Source organism: Ambystoma mexicanum, chromosome 2q (genome assembly GCF_040938575.1).
Source record: "Ambystoma mexicanum isolate Mex_15411 chromosome 2q, UKY_AmexF1_1, whole genome shotgun sequence".
NCBI classification, from domain to species: domain Eukaryota; kingdom Metazoa; phylum Chordata; class Amphibia; order Caudata; family Ambystomatidae; genus Ambystoma; species Ambystoma mexicanum.
In genome coordinates this window covers 465,646,988-465,663,209 of record NC_090924.1, presented here as the reverse complement: position 1 = coordinate 465,663,209, position 16,222 = coordinate 465,646,988, and the positions used below count along the sequence as shown (strand labels likewise).

General features: G+C 47.3%; 1 protein-coding gene across 1 annotated transcript in view; it reads left to right on the top strand.

Annotated features, from left to right (window-relative positions):
* The window catches only part of SDK1 (sidekick cell adhesion molecule 1), a 2,988,580-nt gene that overhangs the window by 2,826,352 nt on the left and 146,006 nt on the right, over positions 1-16,222 (top strand). The window lies entirely within an intron of this gene.

Here is a 16,222-nt window from a genome sequence, read left to right as displayed (position 1 = left end):
GAAGGGTAAAGGTTTGCACCATAGAAGTAAAGAAGATGAAAGAAAAACAAAGCCTGAGTGGAAAACAGTACAAGAAGGAAAGGTGCCCAAAAGGAAGCAACAGAGTACAAAGAGGGTTCAGGAGTCAGAGTGGCCGCAAAGGGGAGGAGTCAAAGCTTAGAGTTTTTTTAGAAATTCTCAGACACTACCCCATGGAAAGAACTGTGTGTTAAAACAGTGCATCTTGACAAGGTGAACATTTGTGTGAAACCAGAGGGGCCTATTCTTGGGCAACACCAGATGCTCCAAGGAGGGGACAAGAGCATCTTCCTCCTGTCCACAGTCATCTTTACTTACTACCTCTTTGAATTTAAGGCCAGTGAAAATCTAATACTGGATCTTGCAGTTCAATATCTATCCCTTTCTAGAAAATAAAAAGGACTCTACTAAAATATCTAGTTTGATCAATATTAGCAAGAATTGAAACTCTCCTGATGATCCCTTTTGATTCTCAAAAAGGGTGAAACACGTGTAGAGTACCTGAAAACCTTCTGTGTAATAAAAACACGTTCAACTATCTTCATCCATAAGTGTGGAAATTATTATGGCTCTCACCAACTAAAGCTGGATACTTATCTATTGGAGTGGCGCAATTGGGATTGTACAAGTTAACTGAAGCTTGGGGAAGGGAACCGTGGGAGGCCCACAAACGATATTGTTGAGTTTGAAGAAGCGGGGCATGGCTTGGGTAAGGGTACCCAGAGAGGCCCACCAGAGACATTGTTGAACATTATGAAGAGAGGCCTAAACCTTGGGGAAGGGAACCCTGAGAGGGCCAGAGACATTGCGAACTCTGTTGACCTACGGCAAGAGCCGTACGTGGACGGTTTCAAGGGCAGTCCTTTTGAGTTGAACTATTTTGACCTGGCAGAACTACACCTATTGATGAGAGTACCTGAAACCAGCTGTGGGTTACATTTTTTTTTAACCACCCTTTTCCTTTCTTTAATAAGATCCCTGAACTCATTTTGTCTAAGAGTGAGGGCAAGCATAGGTTTAGACACAGACAGACTTTGGTTTTGGATTTACGGACATCGACGGCCCTTAGAAGTATCAGTTGAGGGAACAATCCCTTTGAAATGAGGGCCAGTTAGGTGTTACACCAACCCCGGAACTTAATTAAATAAAAGTGTTCAAACTGTCTCCTTTGAGTCTGTGTCTCTTTGATACGATGCCTGTCTCACGCCTTGTTTATCCTCATTACATCACACCAGAAAACCGAAAGTTATGTAGGTATACAGCCCTAAGCTTGCCTAGAGTACATTCTTCTGCGTCCATGTCTGATGTAACTCTACCATAGCTCTCTACCCTTGGAACCCCCTGGGAATCTGAGTTTTAAGCTGGAATAAATGCTTCTGCGTCCAGTTCTATACTAATGGCATCACAAGAAACAAAAGTTAAGGTGAAATACAACCTTGATCCCTCATCCTAGCTCATACTGGTGGCATTACACCCAGAAACCAAAAGTTAATGTGAAATATAGCCTTACCCGCACTATTGACTATACTGATGACGTCATACCAGGAATCCTTAAGTTAATGTGGGCTATTACCCTAACCCCTGTCTTTTCTCATACCGATGACCTAACAGCATGGAGTCTGAAATAAAACTGTAACACAACTCCACAGATGTACTATACGGATGACTTCAATCCTTCCATCATACCTATATTTGCTCAAGGGACCCTTAATGTGAGGACGCTGGATAACATGTTTTAATGGGTATTAGGTCAAATGGCCTTGTTCTTTTTTCCAAGAGGAAAAAAGATTGATGACCCAAATATTGGTCTTTCAAAATCAAACTGTCTCCCCCTGCACCGCGCAGAAGTGCGCCCAGGGGCTGACAGGCATGGCGAGACAGCGAGGACGAGCTGCAGGGGTAAGAAGTATGTGTAGTGCGTCCGCGTGTCTATGTGCACGTGAGTGTGAGAAAACGTGTGTGTATGGGGAGGAGGCTGGGGGGGCAAATGGGGGGCTTGGAGGGTGAAACCTACCCACATTTTTTTTAAAACAGTGGTGATATCCCTTTCCCGTTTTCTGGGGGTTGCACGAAATCAACCAAAAAAAATTTGGTCTGTTCGAAATGCGACCTTCAAAAAATCTGAAAATGACATAGAACCGTTTTAATGTGCCTCCCCGCAAACGAGGAAGATAATCTGGGTGTGCGCGTCTGACTGGCAGAAGAGTAAACTGTGTGAAGGTGAATGCGGGGAACGCAAAAGGGAATAATCTCCAACCCCCAAGAGCCATATCTGCTTAGCAACTTGATGAGGGAAGCAATGGGGTGATCAATTTTTGGTGCAGTGGATACAATGTAACAAAGTAGGTGATGGGCCCAGTATACATGCTTATTCATATAACATGACGTACCTGGAGATGGGGATGTTTTCATGCAGGTAGTTGAGGTGCTGCTCACTTCGTTAGGTGAAGAATGGACCATCGGGGGGGAGGATCTGAGGGGGGGGAGAGAAGGGAAACAAACCAAATCATGCAGAGGGAGAGACACCAAGCACCCCAGATCATAGAATGATTGCATCTATTATATGGCGCCACAACCTTTTCCAAGCTTGATTTATCATCGGCTGGAGCTGGCACTGGAATCCAGGTGTATTACAATCTTTGTGACACATCTTGGCCTATTTTGTACAAGCCCTCAATTTTGGGATGGGGATGTTGTCGTCGTTGTAAATATTTAAGGAGGAGGTTCACAAACTCATCAGGCACATCTCCAACTGTATTAACTGCAGTGACAACATTCTGGTGTTTGGCACAACCCAGTATCATCATGATGACATACCACACAGGGTGTGCATGGCACTGGGAGCAGCGCGCCTCACACTCAATAGAGAGAAGTGTGAATTTGGAAAGAAGACACTTAAGTTTTTCGGTCACATATTTTGGGAGCAAGGTATGAGACCTGACCCACAGAAAGTGGATGCGCTGAATGAGGCTCCACACCTCCACAATAAATCAGACCTCCGGTCGTTCCAGGTTCTGGCAAGCTATTGCACCCATTATCTGCAGGATTTTGCAACGATCAGTGCTCCTCTGAGACACCTCACGAAGGAGAAGGTTAAATTCAAGTGTTCTCCCAAGTTGTTCAAAGCTACCAGTTGAAACCTTGCTTCGGCAGAGGAAATGGCGTACTTCCATTCAAACAGATGCACATAACTCACTGTGGATGCAAGCCCCGTTGGATATGGGGCCATTCTGGCACAGTTTGACTCGGAGGTGCCTCAACGCAAGTTTATTGTTTCATATGCCAGTAGGAGTCTCCCTGACACCAAGCAGGCATACTCGCAGGCAGAGAAGGAGGGGCAAGCAATAGTATGGGTGTCTGAGCATTTCCACCTCTTTCTCTACAGGAAACCATTCACCATGTAGATAGGCCATCAGTCACTTTCCCTCTTTGGGAGTCCAAAAGCTTGAATGCCTCCCCATATCGCAAGGTGGGGTTTGAGAATGCAGGACTATGACTTCAACATAATACATGTGTTGGGCCAGGAGGACAATCCACCAGACATCCTGTCCCGACACCTGACTGGGTCTGTGAGTGTGAAACCATCTGTTGCTGACCACTTCATTAATTATATAATACACCAAGCTGCCCCAGCGTGGCAGGATATGAACACACTATCGAGGGAATCGGAAGTGGACACAGATTTTTTGACCATTGAAAGGTGCAGGGAAAAGGGGAGAATGGAAGCATGCAAAGCAAAGGCGAGGGTGGAAACCCTGGAAGTCCTGGAGGAGGTTTCCTGTTTGCTACTGGTACGGGAAGAGCTCTCCAGAACAGAGTATCACATTTCTAAAAGGCAACAAGCTAGCGATCCCCTCACACCTACACCAGCAGGTGCTGGAGCTGGCACATGAAGGACATAGGGGTGTGATGTCCACCAAAAGGGTATTACGAGAGAGAGTGTGGTTTCCACATCTAGGCTCACGTGTGGAAGTAGCCTTGAAAAGACGGTCACACCTATACTGTGATGGCACCAGCCACAAAACACGAGCCCCTATATATGTCACCTCTTCTGGACTCGGTGTGGGACACAGTGGCCATTGATTTCATTGGGCCTACGCATGATGGGACCTACGTTCTAGTAGTGGTATGAATATTCAAGATTCCCGGTGATGCAATTGGTGGCCTCCACGGCTGCGTCGAACGTCACTCCAGCACTTGATCTGCACGGCCTCTGGAATCCACAGGGCTGTGAAGTCTGACAATGGTTCCCATTTAAAGGACAGGACTTCAGGAACTTTGCGGAATACTTGGGTTCCCATCATCAGCGAGTGACTACACTCTGTCCTCAGGCTAATACCATGGTCGAGAGGTTCATGGGCAACGTAAAAAGGTCACTACAGTACTCACATTTAACCAGTCGTCCATTGGAACAGGTACTCTACCATTTGTTGAGGCACTACCGAAACACACTGCACTGCTCCATGGGGAAGTTTATGTCGGAAGTGATGTTTACATGGCTGGTAGGGACCTGACTGCCACAGGCAAAGGAGGAAGAAGGTCGATGCCCTGATGACTCTGAGATATGCTGGAGGGATGTGTGTGCAAAGAGCAAGGTGAAAAGATATGCAGATGGGAGAAGGAATGCAGAAGAGTATGGATTCTGTACTGGTGATTAAGTGGCAGCACGGGAGGCACGGACGGTAAAGGAATGTCCTCCCTATGGTCCTGAACCATTGATGATTGTTCAGCGAAAGGGTTCAATAATAACGGCGAAGAGCCTGTAGGGGAAAGAGATCACTAGGAACTCATCCCATTTCAGAGCAATGGTGGGAACACCGAACCGGGTCCCTGGCGGTGATGAGAGTACTGAGGGAGGTCCGGAGTCCGATACCTCCTACCAAGCTGACTGTGGGTTGTCGGACACCAAGTGGAACACAGATAAGTCCCGCCAGCAGTCTGGCGTCAGATCACGGGCAGCGAGAGTGAGGTACAAGCCAACACGACTCATTGACGATATGGACTAAGAGTACGCGTTTAAAAAGTGGGAAGATGTAATATTCTGTAGGGGTGCTGTTAACCCGCTAGAATAAGAATGGTCCATAAGGGAGGGGGGAGAAGGGAAGTGACGGAGGACGCAGGGAGGGACGATGGGGACACAAAGGAATAAACAAGCCCCGGTTACTGTCAGCCTGTTAAGGGGGCTACAGTGGTCGAGCTGATCCCCCCCTTATAATACTTTTGCATCAGTGAACCTTTTCTTTGAAAAACCGCAAAATTACTAAATTGCTTCATTTTGCCAGGTCTGCTTCAAAGGACAAGCAATGCTGACATGCTTTGCATGATGGGCTGGATTTTATTTTTAATACATGCGACACACGGACAGAGAATGGGATGTCTGATAACAATTCAACACTTCATTTGAAGAGGAACCAGTAAAATAGACGATTAAGCCGAATACTAGAATTCATTGGCCTAAAATGATAAGAAAAACCAATCATTAGTGTAAATGCGTGACTGTGACTCGTAGGATACTAGCAGATGTTGGGCTTGTCGATGTTGGATAAAGCAAGGAAAACAGAAGAGGCATTGGTCGTTTGCTTGCGACCTGCTGACTTCCCGTGGAAGCGAGAGACTCCCCGCGAGGCATGGCACTGCATGACCCTGAGTGAGGGCAGCAGGGAACTAAGTTTAACAACCTCTTAGCTGCATGTGAGTCATCGCCGGTGCAAACCCCCCTGCAGGCCGTTTAAAGAGTGCTGGCCACTTGCTGTCTGTGAGGCATTGGCGATTTACCTGCCACCTGCTGGCTTTCTTTTGAAACAAAATGAACTTCCAAACAGACTCGGCACTGCATACAGATCCTGAAAATGGGTTCCTGGAGGCTATTCTAGATGAATAGTGCGGACATGGCATGGGGCAAGGACAGTCACCTTCAGGCCCAGAAAAGGCACTGGGAAGAACAGTCACCTTCATGGTCAGTCATGTCTTAGGACAAGGACAGTCTATTCAGGACCATTCTTGGCATGGGGCAATGGCAGTCTTCTTCAGAGCCAGTTAGTGACCATTGGTTGTGAGAATAGTCTCATGGCAAACCGCAGCAGCATGCCGGGGAGGTGGCATTGGGAGGCATGGTGGTTGGCCAAAAGGAGTTTAAAAGGGCTAAAGGGTTGTGCCGGCGTCAGGCAGCTTCATGCTGCCATCCGTGAGCACTGCTGCTTGGCCCCAGTAGTTCCGCAATATGGCTGGCCTCGGGAGTGCAAGGACAGGGGAGGGTATAGGAGGGTGAGCGGAGTGGGCAACTGTGCAGCGCAATTTAGAGGACAAAGCACCGCTAGAAGGCTGCTCGGCTGTTTTGTTGTTTTTCCCACCCGTCCATCCCTTATTTGGGAGTTAGTTTGGAGTGTGTATCTTATCAGGGTGTGCAGTGTACTCCGCACGCTGCAGTGAATTGTCTAGTGTACTTTCAGCTCCGTCCAGGTCAAAGGTTCAGTACAAACTATGCAACATCGTGAGACACTCCTTCCCTTCATTGGGGTGTTAGAGGCCCCCAATCTGGAGGTGTGGGGAAAAACCTTCTCTGTTCCGACAGGGAACTGACAAAGAAACACCATCCCACTCCATGGGCTCCAATGTTTCTCTCCCTCCTCGTCTCACAAGAGAGTTTGGTGCTTCAGGCCACGACAGCTGGCCTAAGGACTTCTACCAGGTAAAGTAAGAGGTTTGATGCATGGGGTAAGAATGTTTTGCGTTGGGTGGTCTTGCACTGCATGCCATGAATGCCTCTTGCACCATGGTAAAATTCTCCCTCTGCCTGTGGCTGAATATGTCCCTGAAGGAGAAATTAGGGATGGCTTCCTGCCCTTGGTCGCTGATGGCAAGGAGTCAGCACACCAGATGTTGCAATCAGGACTGGACACTGCGGAGCTGTGTGGGCAGATCCATGGCCACAAGCACAGTGGGCAGATGCCACTCTTGGCTGAGGACGTCCGGGTTTGCGGTCAATGTTCAGGCAAAGTTGTTGGACATGACCTTTCGATGGTCAAGCTCAAAACCTCTTTGTAGCTAAGGCTGATCACGCCCACCAGAAGGTTCAGTCATCAAAGGCAATAGCTATGTATTTGAAACCTTTTGTGCAACAGCCCTGCACAGAGGCCCAAGAGGCTGTGGTCATTATGCCCAGGGGCGAATGCAGGGCAGGTGCTTCCCTCGCGGTAGAGGTGCCCAGAGAGGTGCAGAGCCGCAGCCACCGTCCCCACTGCACCCAAGGATGGGAACCCCTCCATGATGGGCTATGCAGCTCTATTCCGGTGGGGGGTGAGGCTTGCTCTTGCTCAGTCCAGAATGATCAAGGACCACATCTGACGCTTGGGTTTTACAGATCATCCAACAGAGATATTGTCTCCCATTCCTACAGCTACCTCCGGACCATGCCCCCACCATGCCATCCCCTTGTCTCCTGACCCCATGCTCTTGTGGAAGGTCTGTCAATTTCTGTAACAAAACACGGCCAAACTGATACTGCAATCAAAAGGAGGCAGTGGGTGGTACTCCACCTATTTCCTGGCGCCGAAGAAAGACGCAGACTGGCTGGTATCACTGGATCTTTAGGATTCATTGGAAATGCAGGAAGAACCTGAGGTTCGTGGTGGGCCAACATCACTACAAGAGGAAGGTCCTGCTGTTCGGTCTTTCTTCCGCATCAAGTGTTTTCACCAATCTGCTAGCAGTGGTAGAGGCTCGCCTCAAGAAGGAGGGCAATTGTGTCTTTGCCTACCTGGATGACTTGCTCCTCTGAGCTTGCTCCCCATTTGTAGTGTTGGAGCATCTACTCGGCACAGCCTGGGATTTTCCCTGAAATTCAAAAAGTCTCAGGTTTTGCTGTCCCAGTTCCTCCGAATGATCAAAGCGGTCTTGCACACTTGCCTTGGCAGAGCTTTTCCGGCCGAGGATCGAGTGGCAAACATCTTTCTGATGGTCCATGTCCCCCAATCCCAGGAACAAGTTCCGGCCTTGGCTTTCCTGCACCTTCTAGGCCTCATGGCCGCCTGCATCCCAGTGGTGCCAGAGGTGAGGCTGCTCATGAGATCGCTATCGTAGCTTCTCCGTTGTCAATGTTTGCAGTATCAGGGCCACGTGTCGGACCTCTTGCTGATCTCGGACCAGTGGCTCAGGATCTTTCATGCTGGGCCGTACAGGATAATTGCTGAGAGGCACATTGTTTTGTCAACCTTGGCTCAGGTGATGGTGGTCACAAGTGCATCTCCGACTGGTTGGGGTGCTCACCTGTCAGACCGAACGGTGAGCAGACTGTGGTCTCCAGCGGTGTCTCTGGAACACATCAACTCGATAGAGCTGAGGACAATCAGGCTGGCCCTAGTTGGTTTCCTCCCCTCTGTAAAACACAAGACTGTGCTGATCCTGACGGCCAACACAGTGGCCATGCCCTAACTCATTAAACAAGGGGGCCTGGGGTCCTTGCCTCTGTGCAGAGAAGCAATGTGGCTGTGGTCCTGGGATCTAGATAATGGTGTCACTATGACGGCGACTAATCTGGCTGGAAGAGCGAAGGTCACAGTGGATGCCCTAAGCAGACAGACGTCAACTTCCCACAAGTGGGAGCTCTGCCAGGAAGTTCTGGATGAGATCTCCTTTAAGGAGACTCCTCAAGTAGACCTCTCTGCTTCCAGTGTCAACAGGAAATGGAAACAGGAAAGTTGTCTTGCTCCAGGGAATTTCCTCGTCAGGGAGCTCTGCGGGATGGCTGATGGTCGAATGGACTTTTTACCTCCTTTATGCGTTCCTTCCAACCCCTATGCCTTGGGGAGGAGAGAATTATCAGGATCTCAGGATCCAATACAAATTCAGAACTAATAAACTGGCACCTTCTCATTTGAATATTTCTGAGGTGTGGCTTAGAGGGTAAAAAGTCCTCGCACAGTGGGAAAAGGGAAAACTGCCTAAAAATCATCTGTGAGGAAGTTGCCTGATACCATCCAGGTGAAATGATTGAAAATTGCTGCAGGATTACCCTTGTTGGAAGACAGCAATTGGGAAAGACTAGAAGCTGACTGGGCCCTATGACCAAGGAAAGCTCAAAAGAGGGGTGAAGGCAGGGGGGTGATGACTGGGCCTGGAGAGGCTGTTTGACCAGACCCATGTGCTCTCCCGAGCATGCAGTCTTGATGCCTTTTCTGAGCACCAAAAACAGAGATTTCCAATGTAAGTAGCTCGCCCACAGAAACAAATGTGGGGATTTGTTTGTATTTCTTCCCCTTTAATTAATGGGTGGGGGTATGGAAGTAGATCCTTAGTATATTTGATAAATAATAAATGAATTCCACTATAGCCAAATACCACGGGTGATTTTGTTACATTCACAGTGTCTGTTAATGTAATTGGGTATACCCATTTTTCTTTTCAAACCCAGACTTCCCTAAAGGGAAGGGGTGTCCTTGTCTAATAATTCCTGTCACCACCCCCCAGACCGGGCCTTTAAGCAGAGGGGTGTAGAATGGAACTGAAGTCTGGGTTTTTGGTGTTAGGTAGTGTAAGGCAAGTCCCAAATCCAATAATAAAAATCAATCCAAAGAGACAAAATGGAATGCACGAGATGTGAGAAAAACAAAAGTTTATTACAACAGCGCCCGGCCTGGGAATAATCAAAAAGACATTCAAAATGGCTTCCGAAAAGGGCTGCATTTATAATCACAGTTGGAGGTGAGGTGACACACAATCTTACAGATTATTCACACATTTTCAGCCTGGGATTGGGCAAGGTAATTTACACTGTAGCTGAATCAATACAATACCTAGCCATATTGGCTTATTCTACCCTTGTGACCAGGCGAAAACATCAATGTATTAATTAATTGACAGTGAGCTCATCGTCCATCCCATGATGCTGATTGGATGTTACTCTTTATATTGTGCATCCTCTTAATGTAATTGTTGATTGGATGTTCCATGAGGAGTATTCGTGGGGTGAGTGACTTCAAAGATTTCAACCAATCCCTATGTGAGGTGTGACGGCGGCAACAAATTGATAACTTTACATCCTTTCCCAAAAACTTAATCGGTTGGCACCAACTTACCATTCCCACCATTATGAACTGTTCAACCGACAGTTACCATCAGAACTCCTCGTTGGAAACATTACTTGCTTTCCCTTCAACACTTCCTTTCTCATGGCTTGTGCATGACTTCATTAGCTCTGCCTCTAACCATATGATTTGGGAACTAAAGTGTCTCTGTACTTTATTTCTCTGCAATGGTATATGTGGCTATAAATCAAAATAGTATGCATGTAATTCTAAATACGACTGTGTGATATGATATGATATGGCATTTATAACACACCTATACACAAGTGTTTCAAGGCGCAACGATGCAAGGGAGCGGTAACAGGGGGAGAACAAAAAACTATGTTCTTACTAGGCCTAGTGACATTGAGAAGGCGCAAGTGCAGGGGAGCGGGCAGGAGATGTGCTGCGGGTGAGGGGAGAGGAAGGATGGGCACGTGCAGGTCATGGATCAGTACAACAAGTAGTGCAGCCAACAGGTGGCAAGTGCAAGTGTTAAAAGTGCAGACAGCAGGTGTAAATAAGTGGAGGAAAGGGACTGTAGGTAGGGTTACAGATACAGACCACAGTGCAGGGGATGTCAGGAGGCAGTGTGAATGTGCAACTGGACAGGCAGGGACTTGGGCCCAAGTTCAGAGATTGGCCAGGTGAGCAGTGCAGTATCATACAGGAGATCAGCAGGGTAGAGGAAGAGAGAAGTCAGAAGCAAAGAGGAAGGCCTTGAGATGCTTCCGGAACTGGAGATGGTTCTGCTCAAGTTACAGAGAGGCAGGGAGGCTGTCCCAAAGAGAGGCGCCAGCCGAAGATAAAGATCTGCCCCCAACTCGTTGCTTGGAGAAGCGACTGACCTTCAAGAAGTTGGAGGTGGAGGAGCGAGGAGCTCGAGTAGGAAGACATTTCTGAAGAGAGAGTTGGAGCTATTGTGGTTCAAGGCCCCAGAATGCCTTGTGGACAATCCAGAGGGTCTTGAACTTGATCCTTGCCGCCACTGGGAGCCAGTGGAGAGATTTCAGGGCTGGAGAGATACAATCTATGGGCTTGAGGCCAAGGACAAGGCTTGCAGTCCTGTTTTGGATGAGTTGTAGAGGCAGGTAGATTTAGAAAGAGGCTGTTGCAGTAGCCCAGCTAAGAGAGAACCTGAGCTCTGGAGACAGTGAGCTTCTGGGGGAAGGTGAGGAAAGGAAGAATACCGCTGAGGAGGTATAGCTGGTAGTTTGACTTCTTAGAGACGTAAGAGACCTAAGAGATTTGAGGAGAGAAGCAGAGTGTGGAGTGTGGAGTGTGGATGAACCAGAGGTTCTTAGCCTCACAGGTGGGAGCATGAAGAGGGCCCATGGTGGGCGGCCAGAGAGTGACAGGAAAGGAAGGTGCAGGTGAGTCAATGAGGAGGATCTCCGTCTTACTGGCGTTAAGGCAGAGACCATTGGCGGCACACCACTCCTGGATTGCAGACAGACAATCCGGGATGGGAGGGGGTGAGGAGGCGGCTAGGGGAGCCTGAAAGCGAGCTGAGTGTCATTCGCATAACACTGAAAGTTGGAGCAGAGTGCAGCTATGTGGTGGGCGAAAGGTGCCTGATATTGGTTGAACAGCCCATGAGAAAGATTAGACGCCTGGGGTACACCATAGGTAGTGATTGAGATAGAGGAGAGGAAGGACCCAAGTTGTACCTGGGAGGGTCAGTCCGAGAGGAAAGAGGTTAGCCGGGCTAGGGCCTGATCGGTGATACCCAGGTTATCACAGCCGGTTGAGCAGGATGGCATGGTTGACCTTATCAAAGGCAGAAGAGAGATTGAGTAAGATGAGGACAGAGGGGTGGTTTGCATCCAGGTAAGAGAGCAGGTCTTCATGGATGTTCAGAAGTGCAGTTTCTATGCTTCTGGCCGCTCTCAATCCAGACTGATGGTCATGGAGACAACCAACAGATTCAGTGTGAGGTTTAAGCTGGGAGATGGCCAGCTTTTCCAAGGGTTTGCCCAGGAAATGAGTAATGGAGATCGGGCAATAGTTAGCCCGACAGGAGGGTTCAGCTGAGGGTTCTTGAGAAGAGGGTGCACAAGAGAGTCCTTCAGAGGGGAGGGGAAGGTTCCAATGGTGAAAGAGTGTTTTCAGAAGTCAGCCAAGGCTGGAGCAAGGGAGTCAATCTGGTCCTTGATGGTTTTGGATGAACAGGGAAGAACCTGTTTTGACGGGACATTCATAGATCAGAGATGCCTTTAAACCTTGTCAGGGCTGAACAAAAGAAAGGAAGAGAAAGTAGGAAGATAGGTGGCCACAGGAAGGCCAGAGGTAGAGGAGAAAGTAGAGGAGGAAGGAGGGGAGGAAGAGGGGGTGGACAGGATGTCCTGTTTTATTTCGATGAAATGTGAAGCCAAGGCCATGCAGAGGGCCTTGGAGGGGACAGGAGAGGTAGAGACTGCAGCAGGATTGGCCAGCTCTTTGCAGATTTTAAAGAGTTTGGCTGAGTTGTTAGATGCTTCAGAGACGCGGGCATGGATGTGAGCTCTCTTCTTAGTGTGGACAGAGAGTCGATACTGCCTTTGGAGCAGGCGGCAGGCCAGTTTGTCAGAGGATGCACAAGATGGCAGCCCTTTCCTCTCAGCCACCCTACACTTGTGTTTAAGGGTGACGAGTTGTGAGTGGTACCAGCAGTTGCACTTGGCTGTGGGCTTCAAGCGGATCCTCCTGACTTGGGAAAGTATATCAAGAGTGTCAGATAGATGAGTGGAGGTTAGTGTCAGGATGTGAGTTAGCCAGAGGTGCAGGAGGGGGAGAGAAAGTGGCAGCGAAAGCCTCAACTGACATAAGCTTTATGGGGCAGATGACCGAGAGGGTGGGTGGCAGTGTGGGGTTGGTTCAGCCTGAGGGGTAGAGAAAGAGAGAGATGAGAGGAGAGGAGAAAGTGGTCACTCCAGGATAGAGGAGTGGTGAGAGGGTTAGAAAGGGGGAGGTCTGAAGAGATCAGAACATCCAGAGTGTGCCCTGCAGATTGAGTCAGGCCAGAGGGAAGAATAGAGAAAAAGAGAGTTGCAGAAGCTGTGAAATAGTATAGAGGAGGGACAGGAAACCTCCAGGTGCATGTGTAGGTCTCTGAGGAGGAGGAGTTGAGTGGATGAGGCCAGAAGGGAGGAGGAGAGGTCTGCCCACTCAGAGAGGAAGGAGGTAACCTGACCAGATGGCCAGTAGATAGTAGCCACAGTCAGAGAGCAGCCAGGAGACAGAGAGAGAGCCTACAGACCAGGCATTCAAAGGTGGAGTAGGCCTGAAAAGGAATGATGGAGGCAGGAATGCACTCCGGGAAGATCATGGCTACACCCCCAACGGAACGGTACCCACCAGTGTGCGTTGTTAAGTACAGTCATAAATCTTCTTAAAAGGTCATCAGTCCCTGATCGATTATATTGCATTTGTAATAGTGTTTTATATGGCTCCAGTCTGGGTGGTTGGTTTTCTTTCAGCGTGGTTTTCCCTACTGGGGGCAGAATTGCACTTTGCTCGTACTTTCCTGACACACATGCTTTCTTTACTGCTCATTGCTTTATCCCTACCAAGTGTGATCTTCAATGTATTACATTTTGATGTACTGGTTCAGGACATGATTTGTTAAATATCATTTGAACGCAGGCATGTGAACTCAGCTAAGCTGATGTATCTCAGCCAATCCATGTGCAGTATCTGTCCCTTACCTCTGGGTTCTGTTACTTCTTTGTTGCTTTTGCATGAGCTCACTACCGAAACTCAAGCTTGAGAATGTGTTCACCTACCTGCCTTGACCAATCAAAGCGGCATTAAGTTACAGCTTTGTACATGTGTGCTTCTTTGCAAAGGCCTAACTGATATTTTCTGCTAATGGATGAGGATTTTTAAGCTTCAGAGATGGCTGAGTTTGTTTCTAGGCCTAGTTGTGTGTAATCTGCGCAATTCGTGTAAAAAAGCTTACCCTCATTTGCTATTTTTATAAGGGCCCCTTATGATCCCTTCATTAATGTTAAATGCTACGATACTTGTTAGGGATGTGAGGTTTGACTTATGTAGTTATAGTTTAGTCATGCCTTGGGGACACCGCTTACTGAAGCAGGGTTACTAGCACATGTTGGGCTTACATGGGGTTGCTTTCTTTAAGCTGTGCGTTTCTTCACAGGGACGTTCGAAGCTTGTCTCTCAGCTCACGCTGGGGACATTGGGTGCATTCCCCAACAGTAGAGCAGTGCTTTGTTAAATTAAACAAAGTGTATTTCCTAATTGAAAAATGCACACTCTATCCGGAGAGGAAGAAAGTGACAGTGATAGAAGAAAGATTTTGTATAGCTTTGGGGTGAAGAAGGAAGAAGGGTTCTATTAATCGAAAGTATTATCAAAAGTCTGGTGTGTTTTCAAAGCTAGCATTTTTAAGTGTGCATGGAAATTATACATACAAAGCGCTGCACGTGTGAAATTGCTTTTGAAAACAGAGAAATGTTGCCTTTGATTTACATCTAAACCTTATTGAGGAATGCTAATGCCCATGATATTGTAATGTTCTAAGGCATTGTTTACTTTTAACATAAAGGGGCTCTTGGGACTGGAGGTTTGAAATGGTTGTTCGGCTTGTGCTCCATGTACATGAGACCTAAAAGAGAAATTAGAAAAAAGGGGAGATTTTGTATTGATGATTTGTTGTGTGCCACAGAGAAGGTGGTGTGTGTAATCATTTGGTGCAAATATTCTTTCTGTACCCTGGCCTGGTTCTTGGCTCATTGGTGACACAGGGGGATTGATCTACGTGGCTCTATATAGGTCATAGACAGGGCTGGTAGAACCAAATCAGCTATATATTGTGGGGTCCTTCAACTGGAGGGGAGCGAACTGCCCATGTTGAGTGTGGTCTCCTAATATATTGTTACACTGCATACACAGCACGGAAAGATTGGCTGCAGCTGCACAGCTGAATTCAGACCAGTTTCTTGGGGCAGGCGAAGCACACCCAAAAAGCTCATGGGGGGTGCAAAGAAAGGGGCCCATCCAGACTGCTGCCTCTGAGCCCTGAGAACAATGAAACATTCATTTTTTACACAGGAATGCATACTGCAAACGCTCCAAAATGCTCTGGGGGCCCACAGCCTGTGCCCCCTGCCTGTTGTGTTGACAGAGCCTTTAAAGTGGGGACATTTATAAGTGATTACTCATTTAAGAAGCCATTGTTTTTACACAGTATGTGCTTAACTTTTTTAGTGTTAAGAACTGAACACGGAGCATTTTTATTCTGAAGGCCGGCACAAAGCATCAGTTAGCTGACCAAACCTATGCATTTTTCTAAGAGAATTAACGTGCCACACAGAAAATGTTTTAAACTATGTTCTGTATTTTCATGTCTTTTTATTTGACACACCAAAACGTTTTTAGTTATTCTAGTGACTGCTTCGGGACATGGACTAAATTAATCCGCTTAGCATCAAAGCTCTTCATGTCCTTAACAAGCTAACCACTGCCTAGCGCACACCAGATGGCACCTCAATGTGACTTGGCACCTTGATGAGGAAAGGAGGGTTAATTGTGTGTCACCATGCAGACAGTAGTCCATTGCAAATAAATGCTGTGATATGTGTGCAGCAATGATGTGTGCGCTTCACAAGGCACCACCCTGTTGGTTAATGGCGTCTATGTGGTGCTCCTCTGTGCAGCAGCACAAATGCCAGTTTTTGTATAATGTGTCCCATGTCCATACAATAGCACACTGGAACGTTTTGTGTAAGACGCACTTCTCCCCCCCAAAACTACAGCACATTAATGCTGTTTACGCAAGAAAAATAATTTTGTGTACCCACCATTGTTCTATGTGTTTTCCACAAATGTTGACTTGAATATGTACACTGTAATATGTGAATTTCTTGGCAAATCCCAATAGGAGTCGGGTTTGTTGCACACACACAATTTGGAGATTGTCCCAAAAAATGTTTTTTTGGCATTGTGTGTTGTAAATATCTTTCTGTTTTTTTGTCTGATAGTTCTGTTTTAGCAAACCATTTTGATGTCTTAATTTCTCTAAATGTTGGATTTATGTCTTTTTGCACACAACTCTAATATAAAAAAATGAGATTTATCTCTACAACATACTATTGAAGAGTGATTCCTTCCTTAGCAATGCAGAGTTTGATAATACATGT